Source organism: Mytilus californianus, unplaced genomic scaffold (genome assembly GCF_021869535.1).
Source record: "Mytilus californianus isolate M0D057914Y unplaced genomic scaffold, xbMytCali1.0.p SCAF_54, whole genome shotgun sequence".
Classification (NCBI taxonomy): Eukaryota; Metazoa; Mollusca; class Bivalvia; order Mytilida; family Mytilidae; genus Mytilus; species Mytilus californianus.
In genome coordinates, this window is record NW_026262706.1 from 521511 (window position 1) to 536320 (window position 14810).

The following is a 14810-nucleotide window of genomic DNA, read 5'->3' on the forward strand; positions in this document are numbered from 1 at the left end:
ATATAAAGAGTTACCATTATAGGTCAAAATATGTGTTCACGATGGAGATTACTGTTTTTTCTTGATTTTTAATATTTTAATGCATATATGTATAATATTTTAATTATGTTGCATTTTTTTAGATCAATGAAGCAGCAAACCTCTCTCCAGGAGAATTTACAATGGCAATTTCCTCTGTAAGAGATAAAAAAAATGGAAAAAAGAAAAGAAAAGAAGAATTCAAAGGAATATAAAGTTGGCCGTATACAAAAGAAAAGAAACCACAATAAGAACGAGCGTAAACATCTGGTAAGAGAAGGAAAAACCTATGGATCTCAAATGGAATTTGATCTTCAACAGGACCCTGAGCAAACCACAGAAATTCCACTTCCTTTTAATCTAGATGGCACTGAATGCAAAGTGTTTTTTGATTTAGAAACAACAGGCTTGGGTAGGAATAGCGACATCATTCAGATAGCAGCTAAGTCAAATTCAAATAGTTTTAACAGATATGTCATCCCAAGAGTGGACATTCAGATCGTGGCCAGTAAGATCACTGGTATAACATACAGCCATGGAACAAATAAAATGTATGTTCGAGGAGATATAGTTTAACCTGTGACACTACATAAAGCCCTACTTGATTTTATACATTTTATAAAGGAACAGAACCAGCCAATTATACTAGGTCATAACATTTGTAACTTTGACATTTCTGTAATTGTTAACAAATTGAAAGAATGTAATTTGTTTTCGACATTTTGTGAAACCGTGAAAGGTTTTATTGACACAATGAAAGTGGCTAGAAAATATATTCCAAAAAATGATGTAGAAACTTTTAAGCAGCAGACTCTTGTCAAACAGTTTGTAGGAGAAAATTACTCTGCCCACAATGCAATAGAGGATGTAGATTCATTAAAAACATTATACGACAGTAAATTTACCTCACTAGTGAAATCTGATGATGTATTTTCCATTTTATACCACAATTGCATGGACTCCTACTCTGACTTACTAAGTAATAAAATTGTTTCAAGGCCAGTTTGCATGCAACTAGCAAAAGATGGTATATCGTTGAAACACCTCAAACTGGCATCTGTACGAGATGTAAATGGACTGAAATTTGTCTTACAGGACCATAAGATACCACCAAAGAGTATGAAATGCATCCAGGACTACTTTCAGACTGAGGAATGAATTTTGTATGGCCAAAAAATAAATATATGTCTGTGTTTTCCTATAACCTGACTGTGTCTACCCTGATACTTGTTTTATTATTCTCCCAACACAATGAATTTGCCAAGGATATGATGTTTCAGTCTGTCCATTTGTCTATCCTATTCTTGTTAGTTCAACTCCTTAAAAACCGCACAACAGAATTTAATGAAACTTGGAAGGTGGTAAGAATGCAATAAGTGTGTATATTACAAAGTTCTATGAAATTTTGATTCCCTGCATTTTAATTTCATATTTTGAGTGATAGTCCCAGATCAATTGACACTGAAAAATAAATAATTTGCCATTTTTATCTGCAAAAAAATGACCGCCAAAGTCAAACATACTAGTGGTTGGATATTGTACCCTATGAAATAAATATTTCAAAAATCATTTATCTGAAGCTACTAAAATAAAATTAACCAAACTTTAAAGTCTCATGAAGGTCAAATTTGCAAGGAACACACCACTTCATGATAATACATTCATATTTGCCAAAGATGTAAGACCTAGGTCAAAAGTCATGGCCTGGTCATTTTCATGCTAAAAACTACATAAATTTGACCTTATGGTCAAATTTCAAGATCACATGAAGGTCATCATGGTGCAAGACACATTACCTGATGATGATACATCTACATACCAAAGATCTAAGACTAAGGTAAAAAGACAACAAGGCTTGGTAAAGTGTTTATAGTAAAAAATAAAATTGACCTTGAGGTCAATTTAAGGTCACATGAAGATAATCACAACACAGGACACTCCATCTCATTATGATACATCCTCATACAAAAGATGCAAGACCTAGGTAAAAAAAACTACAACAAAAATGCATATGGCCTTGTTTTCTATCAAAAATACATTTATTTGACCTTGAGGTCAAATTTCAAGGTCACATGAAAGTCATCATGATATGTGACACTCTATCCATGATGATACTTCAACATGCAAAATATCTAAGCCCTAGGTCAAAAGACAAGAAAAACTATGCCCCAAATATATTATCAGAATGGAACTTGCTCTTATTTTTTGAGGGTGGTGGTATTATAAAAAACTATAATTGAAAAAAATCTGGTGGATAAAAATTTATAAATTTTTGCAAAAATAACAAACTGATATAGCACTACAAATGGTTTTCACTATTAACTATGCTATTGTCAATTTAGGATCAATGTTAATTTTTTTTAACATATATACCCCTATACCCATATTTCTGAAACTTCCAAATTTGGTTGATATTAGCATGTAAAAGATGCCATATTCGAGTTGCCAAATCTTTTAAACGTATGGTTCAAATCCTTCGAAATTTTTATAAGATGTTTAGCTTGGCCTAGTTTATCAATGGGATAAAAACAAGAAAAATTAAACGACAGGTTTTTTTTTGGTGTATAGTGTTGGGTACCCCCTTAAGAGGTCAACTGACCATTTTGGTCATGTTGACTTATTTGTAGATCTTACTTTGCTGAACATTATGATGTTTACAGTTTATCTCTATCTATAATAATATTCAAAATAATAACCAAAAACTGCAAAATTTTCTTAAAATTACCAATTTAGTGACAGCAACCCAACAACAGGTTCTCCGATTCATCTGAAAATTTCAGGGTAGATAGATCTTGACCTGATAAACAATTTTACCCCATGTCAGATTTGCTCTCAATGCTTTGGTTTCAGAGATATAAGCCAAAATCTACATTTTACCCCTATGTTCTATTTTTAGCCATGGCGGCCATCTTGGTTGGTTGACCGGATTACCGGACTTTTTTTTAAACTAGATTCCCCAATGATGATTGTGACCAAGTTTGGTTAAATTTGACCCAGTAGTTTCAGAGGAGAATATTTTTGTAAAAGTTAACAGACGACGCCGGACGACGGACGCAAAGTGATGAGAAAAGCAGGGCCAAGTGAGCTAAAAAAATGGAATGTGTATATTATAGTATTAATTTCCTATATATCATTGTTGACTGACCAAATATCATAATGATAGCAGGGCATCGTATCCAATCGATACATACTCATGATAGTTACAAAACAAGAGAACATCTACCATGCCTTCCAAATTTTAAAATGCAATTTTAAATTTTTCAGTTCAGATGAAGATTCAAGTAATAATGCCAACCCATTTCCGTTTGTGTTTCAAACATCATTTCAACAAAGACTGTTGCAGAAATATGGACAAGAAATAGATCTACTGGACAGCACACACAAGACTACGAGATATGAGTTGCCACTCTTTCTACTGTGCTCGTAAATGTCGGATACCATGTAGTAGCTTCTTTTGAAGTTGGAATGGAAACTTTGTCACTTTTGCACTTATAGCAATAAAAGACATTTCTGTTTCTGCCTCATCATCAGTACTGTCTTCATGAAGAATACGGTTCAAAATGGCAAATGATGTTACTTTTATCATCCGATTGTCCACTATTTTTTTGTTAAACACTTCCTGTCCAGAACATAAAATTGAGAATGGAAACGGGGAATGTGTCAAAGAGACAACAACCCGACCATAGAACAGACAACAGCAGAAGGTCACCAACAGGTCTTCAATGCAGCGAGAAATTCCCGCAACCGGAGGCGTCCTTCAGCTGGCCCCTAAACAAATATATATACTAGTTCAGTGATAATGAACGCCATACTAAACTCCAAATTGTACACAAGAAACTAAAATTAAAAATAATACAAGACTAACAAAGGCTAGAGGCTCCTGACTTGGGACAGGCGCAAAAATGCGGCGGGGTTAAACATGTTTATGAGATCTCAACCCTCCCCCTATACCTCTAGCCAATGTAGAAAAGTAAACGCATAACAATACGCACATTAAAATTCAGTTCAAGAGAAGTCCGAGTCTGATGTCAGAAGATGTAACCAAAGAAAATAAACAAAATGACAATAATACATAAATAACAACAGACTACTAGCAGTTAACTGACATGCCAGCTCCAGACTTCAATTAAACTGATTGAAAGATTATGTCTTCATCATATGAATATCAGGCACAATCCTTCCCGTTAGGGGTTTAGTATCATACCATCATAACATATATGAGAAGAACATAACTCGTGTCATGCCAACAACTGGTTTTTAAATAAATGTGTTTAGTGCCGATGCAAAGACCCTATAAGTGAATCAATATTAACGCCAAAATATGCAATCTTTAATGACCTGACAACAGTATCGTAACTATATCCCTTCTTAATAAGTCTATTTAAAGGTTTTGTTAGCTTCAGAGGTGAATACTGACATTTTTGTGCTTTATAAAGAATATTTCCATAAAAAATTGGATGTGAAATACCTGAACGTATAAGAAGTCTGCATGTTGAGCTATATTTACGAATGATGTCCTTATACCGATGATAAAATTTAGTAAATGTTTTGACTAGTTTGTGATATCGAAAACCCTGGTGTAATAATTTTTCAGTAATACATAAATTTCTCTCGTTAAAATCTAAAACATTGTTACATACTCGAGCGAATCGTACAAGTTGAGATATATAAACACCGTAAGATGGTGACAAGGGAACGTCACCATCTAAAAATGGATAATTAACGATAGGAAATGAAAAATCATCTCTTTTATCATGTCTAGAACTACTCAGTTATTAGTTCCGTACAGAACTTTCCACTTCCTGTCCAGAATTACTCGAAAGCTTGTTCGGAACTGAACACCCGAAACAGGTCAAGAACACCTAGTTCGTGCAATCACCAGATGTTGCTAGAGAGCGCACAAAAGAGTATGCAAGAGAACAGAAAGAAATGATTTGAGAGATATGAATGATAACTATGCTTCAAAGAAAAGGACCCTCCTGAAATCTTGCAAAAATCAACTCAGTGCACCATCGTATGTACATAAACCACTTGAGCCTTCCAGTACAAATAATGCATCCTTGACAAAAGACATGCTGTTGGAGATTGGGAATTTAATGTCCAGAGTGTGGATTCGGATAAAGTGCATATCCACCTTGGTAGCAATATACCAACTTCACCTGCATATGGGATATACATTTCCCAACTTAATCGGTATTCAACAGCTTGCAGCTGACTCAGACTTTGTAAAACGTCACCAGTGTCTGAGCAGAAAGTTGATGAACCAGGGGAATTTCAAAGAACGTCTCGTCCTTTTTCTAACAAAAGTTCATCGAAGGTACCAAGACCTTGTTGAAAAATATTCCGTATCAACTTCACAAATAATACACGATGGTCTTGAAGTATAGATTCTTCGTACTGCCGTTGTTTGTCATCTTAATAACGTGTTTATTCTTTTATTTGTCTTTTTGAATACTACTTTTACTGATATCTATTTGACGTGGCTCGGTACTAATACATCCCTTCATTGTGTAATTGTGCTTCTGTATATTCGTGTATTCTTGTCTTTTATTTTTGCTTATGTGCTTTGTTTATATGACTTTTTTGAGTTTCTTTGTTACATATTTGTTTGTTTTAATAGTGATTAAGATTTTAACACAATGTTGACTGTTGTACCCCTATTTTGACATGTTTACCTATTATGTCTGTTTGTTGTTCACACATCGTTATCAATATAATGGAATTTTGTGCGACTGTCATACAAGGGAGAGGTTTAGCTAGCTATAAAACCAGGTTTAATCCACCATTTTCTACATAAGAAAATGCCTGTACCAAGTCAGAAATAATACAGTTGTTATCCATTCGTTTGATGTTTGATTTTGCCATTTGAATACCGTGTTTCCATTTTGAATTTTCCTCGGAGTTCTGTATTTTTGTTATTTTACTTTTCAATGATAGAAAGTGCGAGCCTAATTTCTCATCAATACAAATTTATAAAATTATACACATTTTTACAACCTATCACCCAAAATGTGCAAGTGTTCTTTTCAAAAGCAGGATAAATTTTGGAAAAAAATAAAGAATTTCTTTTAAAAGACAGATTTTGTAAAAAATAATGAATTTCTTTAATAAGATAGTCTTTGAATAAAATGATTATTTTGTTTATAAGATAATCTATGTTCATGTGTTTAAACATGTTCATGGTTCAACCTACCAATTCAAGTTAAGAAAATATTTTCCGTGTTTTAATTCAATATAAAGGATCAAATGACTTTTATTATATAATAGCCCTAAGGAAAAAAAAAGGGAATTTGACCAAACATATCGTAAACATCATTTTACTGATGCGTTACTAACTAGTTCAACACTGGGCATAGACCCTAAAATACTACCTTCTATGAAATATTTTACCGCATGTGTTTTAACCACTGGACTAATACCAGCTTGTTCTACTAGACATTGTGTTACCTGTAGATGTCCATCCTCAGGAGCCATATGTAAGTGGTTCTTCCATCTTTCTATAATAATACCAAATAACATGTAAATTTATGGACAATACCTTGATATAAACACCATAAAAAATGAGGGGCAATGGATACCAAAGCGACACTCAAACTCATAAGTCGAAAATAAACTGACAACGCAATGGCTAAAAAGGAAAAAGACGAACAACAGTACACAAAATAAACAAAATTAAACTCAATCTATTGATCAACATATTTTTCTAAGCAAATTAAGGAAGAATATAGATATAAGAAGATGTGGTTTGAGTGCCAAGAGACAAATCTCCATCCAAGTCACAATTTGTGAAAGTAAACTATTATAGGTCAAAGTTAAGGAAGAAGTCTAGTTTGGGACCTACTGTTATTAAGCTCCTGATAAGTTAAATGGTAAGCGTTCTTTTAAACCTTAGGAGGGGATATCACAAATAATATTATACCCCAGGACACCTCTCTTGTAAACTATAGTTATACCTACACGTTAAGATTAAGATTAGTTTTTTGCTGGTAGGTGAAGCTTTATATTCAAGTTTGACTGTTTTGATATATTTATACGATACACAGAAAATTTGTATACATAAAGGCAACAGTAGTATACCATTTAGACAGATGCAAGAAGCATCACAGTTTCACCAGCAGTGCCAGCTGAACTAAGAACGCCGATAGCTATTTCAAATAGAACAGAACAATTTCATTATCATTGAACTAGTATATATATTTGTTTAGGGGCCAGCTGAAGGACGCCTCCGGGTGCGGGAATTTCTCGCTGCATTGAAGACCTGTTGGTGACCTTCTGCTGTTGTCTGTTCTATGGTCGGGTTGTTGTCTCTATGACACATTCCCCATTTCCATTCTCAATTTTAAAGAACGCATATTTTAAATAGGAACTGTAGGACAGTACCAGAACAAATAATACCTATCAATCCAAGTTGCAGTAGAGCAAGCACACATTCACACCAAAGTTCTCGACTAAAAGATGAGAATAAGACAACTTCAACATATCTGAATGATATCAATGATTGATGATATCTCACACCTGTGATATTTATATGTAACTATATAGAGTAGGGACAACTATAAGGAAAAAAAAAAAAAAACAGAAGTGCAAATTAAAAAGAGGACCCAGACAAAGACATGCACACTTGTGTCTTTATATTTAAGAACCTGTGAATAATTATTTTTGTAAAAAGTAATAGTTGAAACGTAGGCCAAAATAAAAAAAATTGGATTGTTTGCCATAGCCCGACCGACCCGATTGAAACCCTCCCGACTAAAGTTTTTATTAAAAAAAAAAATCGTAAAAGTTTGGTTTTTTTATGATTGTGAAGATTTCTCGATTTTTTTGGTACTTTTCCGTATCCGGTCGTTTTTTTCTTTTCCACTTTGGTCCCGATCACAAAGGCGCTTTGAACATTAACTGGAAAGCCTGCGTATACTCGTGGTTTAAAGCGCTAAACTGATTCGGATGTCAGAGGTTTCATTTGCAAATTTTGTCCTCACATGGACGCCAGTAATAACTGACAAGCTGAAACGAAAATTAGTGGCCATTGAGGGCGAACCTGACCCGGAAGAACAAGTGACTCTTTGTTCCAGCAATTTCGTCTTTATTGCATAATAACCGCCTATATGGGCATCATTTGTCCGACATTTGGGAGGATGTTTACAATGAAATAATAGAAGGAGAATACTTTACAAGTAAAAGAAGCGACAAGGTCATAGTGGAACTTTGTAAAACAAATAATTTTAAAGACACATTTGGCCAGATACTTTAGAACCAGTGAAAGGACTTTGAAAATCCTTAAGATTTGATAAATCTGTAGTTAAAAGAGATGACACAGAGTCAGATGCATCTACAACTGAGAATTGAAATCAGCCCACTATGGACGCAAACTTCAACTCAACAAAATTAAATGCCGAAAAACTTTCTTCTGTCAGGGAAATAAATTTGTTCAAATATATAATTCGCTCAGACTTTGTGTGGTGCATGACAATGAATGCACTTGTACAAAATCTACATATACAAAATTATCTTTTTCTGATAGTTCTGTCAGCATTTTACACCCCTACGTCATGCCTTGTCTTTATTTGGCAGAATGCTAAGGCTAATAAATCAGCATCTATTCTGACATTTAATACACTTTTCGTTGTGTTTAGTTTTCTTAAATCACTGCGGGCCCATTTTCGGAATGAAATTACGCAATACATTTACACATGTCAGAGAACGCCTTCTTTTATTTTCAAACATTTTCTGTAACTTTTTTTTTTTCGTTTTTTCGTTCTCGCATGGAGTTATTAGACTTTGGACAGTGGGGCCTTTTTTTTCGTTTTCTCGTTCTCGCATGGAGTTATTAAACTTTGGACAGTGGGGCCTTTATTATACCCCATACACCAAAGTTTATGGAGGATATATTGTTGCTGGGCCGTACGTCATCACAAATGACATTAATGGAGCCAATAAATTTTGTGGGAGTTATGCCTATAAAAAAAAAACATCAACAACTAGCGATATACTGCATGTCCATTAAACACAGTTCCCCCTCTCTAATTTTACGCTTATTTGACATTTTCAGCAAAAGATAGATTGTACAACAGCTTGGTCGACGATTTGAAGACACCCAGCTGCTTCCCAGTACCATGTCACATGTTAAAGTATACAGGTATATGTCATCTTTATACAATGCGGTTTGGTACATAAGAACCATGGAAAAGATAAATGAACGCTCCAAACATGAAGCCAGTCTTACCCCAGTACCACAAAGGTACAAGTATGTAAAAAAATGCACTAAGTATATATAACTTGTAATTCATGAATGAATTTCAAAAATTAAAGGCAAATCATAGTTGCTTCTTGTTCAACTTTGTCAGTAAAGAAACAGGTCTGACACAAAAACAAATATTCAGACTTTTTAGACAGTACTAAGCATATATAATATTAAAAATTTAATAAAAAAAAACAATACTTTCAATGTTACAATGTACTGTTTGTATGTTAGATATATCTTATCACATTTGAAAAATTTAATAGGGTTGCAGTGTATTGTCTTTCCGGTTTTCACGTGAAAATACCTGTACTAAGTCAGGAGCATTGGTATTTAATGCCAGACATCTGTCAAGGGTTGATATTTTAACCTTGTCAGATTTCATTGACACTTATGATTCAATCGAAATATTCAAAATTGTTATTTTTTTTTTTCAGTTATTCAATGGAGAATAATAACAAAACGAATATGTATTTAATTATTTCCAGATTCATGAAGTATGACGAGTGTAACAACTGGAAAGAAAGAAAAAAAAAAACAGAAACCAATTCTGAACTGCACCGATCTCAAACTTCACTGTGAATGCCTGGTAAAATTTTTTAAGTGCACCTTTTGCCCAAAAGTAGTCTACATTTTATGGTTACATTGAAAAACTGGCTCTATCCATAAGCTCCTATGCTAATTTTCTAGAGAAGAGTAATAAAGAGCAAGCCATCCGTCAACAGCAGCTCCATCCTGACAGAGAGCTACAAAAAACATGTGTGGATTGAAGACCAGAAGAAGTCTGACGTAAACGTTCCGGACATCTACCAAAAACTTGACTTGAGTCTAAAAGAGGTTGATGACTTATGTTTATCAAATTTGTTTTTCGTGTATTGTTAAACACATAAACGTTTTTATTGTCGTTTGAATGGTTCTACATTTGTCAATTCAGGGTCTTTTATAGCTTACTATGTGGTATGGGTTTTGCTCATTATTGAAGTCTGTAAGTGACCTTAAGTTCTATTTCATTTGGTATCTGGTGAAGAATTTCAATTTGAAATGATCCCCAAGGGTGACTGGGGAATAGAAGTATGGTCACCATTGGTCTTCCTCCGACCAGCAGTAAAACCTTTGCCAAATTGGGCGTCCGTTTGGCTGTGCGGGATGTACAAATTTGCAACCACGTCAGAATGGGGACGTTAAATCCGATGTCTCGTGTAAAGAGAGTGCCACGCTCTTTGCACGTTAAGAACCCTTGCAACAACTCTTTTAGGGGTCCGTAGGTGGCCTGTTGCAAGGCTAAATTTTTGTCCCTATCCAATATACCCTCATTTCCCGTGGCAGTCTAAATTTCTCCGACCTTAATCCCGGACGCCTCTATTACAGGACCTACCTATTGTATTTATTATTAATTTGTTCTCGTCCTGAATATGCATGAAATATTTGCCACTGGACGTTAAGCAACCAACAATCAATCAATCATTCTTATCGAAGTTTGGAGATCCGATGTACTCGGCATTTTAAGTCTTTGTTCCTGCCAACCTTCTGCACAGAAGGTTTTGAGGCTAAGGAAATTTTACTCCTGGCTTATCCAACATTTTATCAACAATTTATCGCCTTTTATCATCCCATTCTGATGGATCGAGTTGTGAGTCTTTTGTTGCACTTTCCGTTGATGCATCGGAAACCATAGCCATCTGTAGTGTCTTTTTATTGGCCGAGTCCGGATCTGCACCTGTTAATCACAATGGATAGAATTGTCAGAGTTGGGTAGTCATTTGCGTTCTGGTTACAAGTACATGGTTACAACTGATGCGTCATCGCTGAAGATGATTGGTACAAAAGTGGTGTAAAACTCCATACTGGTGTTCAAACTGAACTGAGTCCATCACATTTGGGGGGGGGGGGGATTTAAAGCTATCAAGCTTGTGTTGTTACAGCATCTTTCCAATAAAATTTATTGTTGTTTTTACTAATCATCTCATTTGTCTCCTTAACTGTATTAACAACAATATGATTAATAGTGATAATAATTCATTAATCAGTGAATTAACTGAACTGACTAATTGATACATTATATTTGGTCATACTAATTAAGGTATATTAAAGGACTAAATGATGACTGAATAAAGTAATCAATAAGATGTTTTGAAAAGTGTTCAAAGCTTACAAAATAACTAAAAAATTATTGAATTGATCAAAGAGATATATGAACAGTACTCAAAGCTTTGGAATTAAATTAAGAATGATTAAATGAATTAAAAGATGTTTAAGTAATATTCACAGCTTACAACACCAAGCTGAAAATTCACAGGTCTGTATGCAAGTTCCTGCATGCATTGGTTTCTTATTTTGAAAGTAAACCAACAATTTTCCCCCCTTTTTACATAAAGAAAAAAAAAAAGAATATGCATTGTCTAATATATATTATCACCAATAAAATGGTATTGTATTTTCATAAGACTAACTTTATCATAATCGGTGACTAATACATTTATCTATTAGCGCAAGCATACAGTAAATTAATATATAAATATCTTTCATGTTTAAATTACCATGTACATGTATGAGGCTATGAATCATACGATTTGTTTTGGATCGGTTATTTATTTTTGTAAACTAAGAGGACAGATTATCTATTTTCTGCACTATTGAAGCAAGATTTTTCATTTTCATTAAAGCAAGGCACTGATTATTTATTTTCACAACTATATTTATAATATTCGAAAACATACAATTTTTAAATTATTTGTTATTTATAAATAATTCATGTATAGTCAAGTCATTATGTACCATTATATCAGAATTAATTATTATCCTCTGCAAAAATGAATCTTCTATATTCCCCAATGCATATACATGTATTGCATACATACACAGTATTAAAGTTTGCTTCTAACTAAGGCTCTTTTAAAAGTATTGGCAAACATGTTTCGCCGAGCGGAGCGAGGCAAAATTTTTTTGAAGGGTTTTTGAACCGCTGAAGGCCCAAGAAGCTATAGAACAAATGATGCAAAATTATGCCTTCTGAGTGTTCCGCAGACCCTTTCTTAAACTGAAAATGCAAGTTCTGTTTTAATAATTTTATGACAATATTTTGGTCTCAAAGCAAAATCACGTTATAGATTCAGTGTAAGACTTAAGTTTCTAGGAACAACATCAAAAGACAAATATGCATGATAAAGCAAAAATGTAATTCACATAGTTAAGTCTGTGGCTGCTGTGTTTTTTTAAACTCATAATCAAGTTATAATAAAATTATAAAATGAATGCAACACTAACAGAATACAGAAGGGCAATCAATGAACAAAAGACAAATACATAAGAAACATTGATCCCGAAAAATCAGGGGCTACGTCTGAGGGAGAACATAACTTGCTTCTTGCAAGGCACTCACGGTGAACACAATTTGATATGGAGACAAGTGTTTGGTTTTGAAATTTCCTACATGAGGCATTTGTCTCAATGTAGTTAATACGGCCCTGATTTAATAAAAGTGAGGTAAGTGTTCCTGAGACAATTAACCTCAAGTTAAATGAAACCAATTTTCTGACATTTCAAGTATATTTAAATAATATTTATACTTTTATTATTAAAAGATATGGGAAGTGTTTCCCGATTTTTTTTTTGGAAAAAAGATGAATTTATGAAGAATCTGGTGCCATCTCATACTTTCGATTAGACCTGCTGAGTTATTTATTTTCAATACATTGCAAGTCAGGTAATTTATTTTCAAACTACCACAGAACAAACAATTTATTTTTGTGATTATCAAGGCTGAGTTATTTATTTTCAAAATCCTCCTCCCCCCCCCCCCACCCCCCATCCCCCCCCCCAGTATATCAAATGGTCGTCCCCTTACGTAATATTAGAAGATTATACTACATTTATTTTTAAATCGGAGAACCCCCGACTACCACAAAATTATACAGTGGTACCAATATTTTCAGAACGTAACACAGATAACAAAACAGTTAATCCACCACATGGTATTCTATATCTACATGATATAACAAACAAACAAATATTTTATTTGCCAATCACGGCGCCCAAAATGAGCAGAATAATTACAATATAATTTCAAACATATTATAAAAGTAAATTAAAAATAGGTAAAACAAAGTACATAACATTATTAATTTTGATTTAATTGATTAATATATAATATCTAAGTAACTGAAATAAGTAATTTGTTACAATAAAAATATATAATATGACCCATTGTTTGTTATTCTGGAAACTTTATTGGACAGTACACCTCACAGCATACCAATTATTAATTAAATGTAAATAGTAACTGTTGTAAATGAATATATGTTCATATATATCTATAACTCTATATAAAGTATTCTAATTAAGTATTGTATTCCTGTTTTTATTTAAAACCTCTAATAATTGACAAATTATTATCAAAATATTCTTATCTTCATTTCCCATCAACCAAATAAACAGAGATTTGTTATCAAGTTTTGAAATATTTTTATTTTTACCAAATATTTTGCTAAGATAGGGATTTCTTACATTAACCAAAGCTTTACATGTTAAAAGAAAATGCATCTCATCTTCTACTTCCTCTTTACAGAGTTTGCATATTCTATTTTCTAATTTTATATTAAAGTAACGACCTTTTTCTTTTTCAAGTTTGTGAGCTCCAATTCTATATCTTGTTAAAACACATCTGTGAAGATATGGTAATTTAAATAAGTATGGCTCAAAATTTAAAGTTTGGTTTGAATAATGGATAAGTTCGAAGTTTATTTCCTGAGGTCTTATTTTGTCTTTTTATCATTGAATAAGTCTTTCTTCCATAAGTTACAATATTTTAAATATAATTTCTTTTTCACCATATTCTTAATGTTTGTTTTAGATGAGAGTACTTGATACTCTTGTAAATCAAGCAATTTCAGGATAGCATGAATACAACAAGTCCAAGAATTCTTCCCAGCTTTCGATAATGTATTTGAGAGAGAGTATGCATTTGTTAATAAAATATTATTTGTAATATGAATTCTTTTCTAATATTTGATCATGCTTGTTAAAATATCTAACATTAGAGGATAACGACCTAATTCACCAAATATGGCCAAATTTGTTGCATGCTTATTCACTCCTAGTGTAAATCTGCAGAATTTTAAATGCTCTTTCTCGATTTTTAGATCTTTACAAAGTCTATAGAAATAATTTAGTTCTGTGTCATTCTTTAACTGCTTTGAATTAAAACAACCCCATACTTCTGAACCATATAATAATACGGGTTTCACTGTGTGATCAAAAATGTGCATTAGACTCGAGATATTAGGTTTATAATTAGTAAAATATTTAGTATATTTAAAGAAAGCTTTTAAACCTTTTTTATATAACATATTTTTGGCTTCTGAAAAGCTGCCAGATGCACTAAAAGTTATGCCAAGATAAGTATAATGTTGGGTATTTTGGATGTATGTGTCTTTATATGAAAGCTGTGCATCTTTAATACTTTTCGTATCTCTTGTAACGTAGACGGATGTCCCAATATCTATAAGTATACAAGAAGTAACTCGTATTACCGACACGTCTTTAGAAATCATCAAGA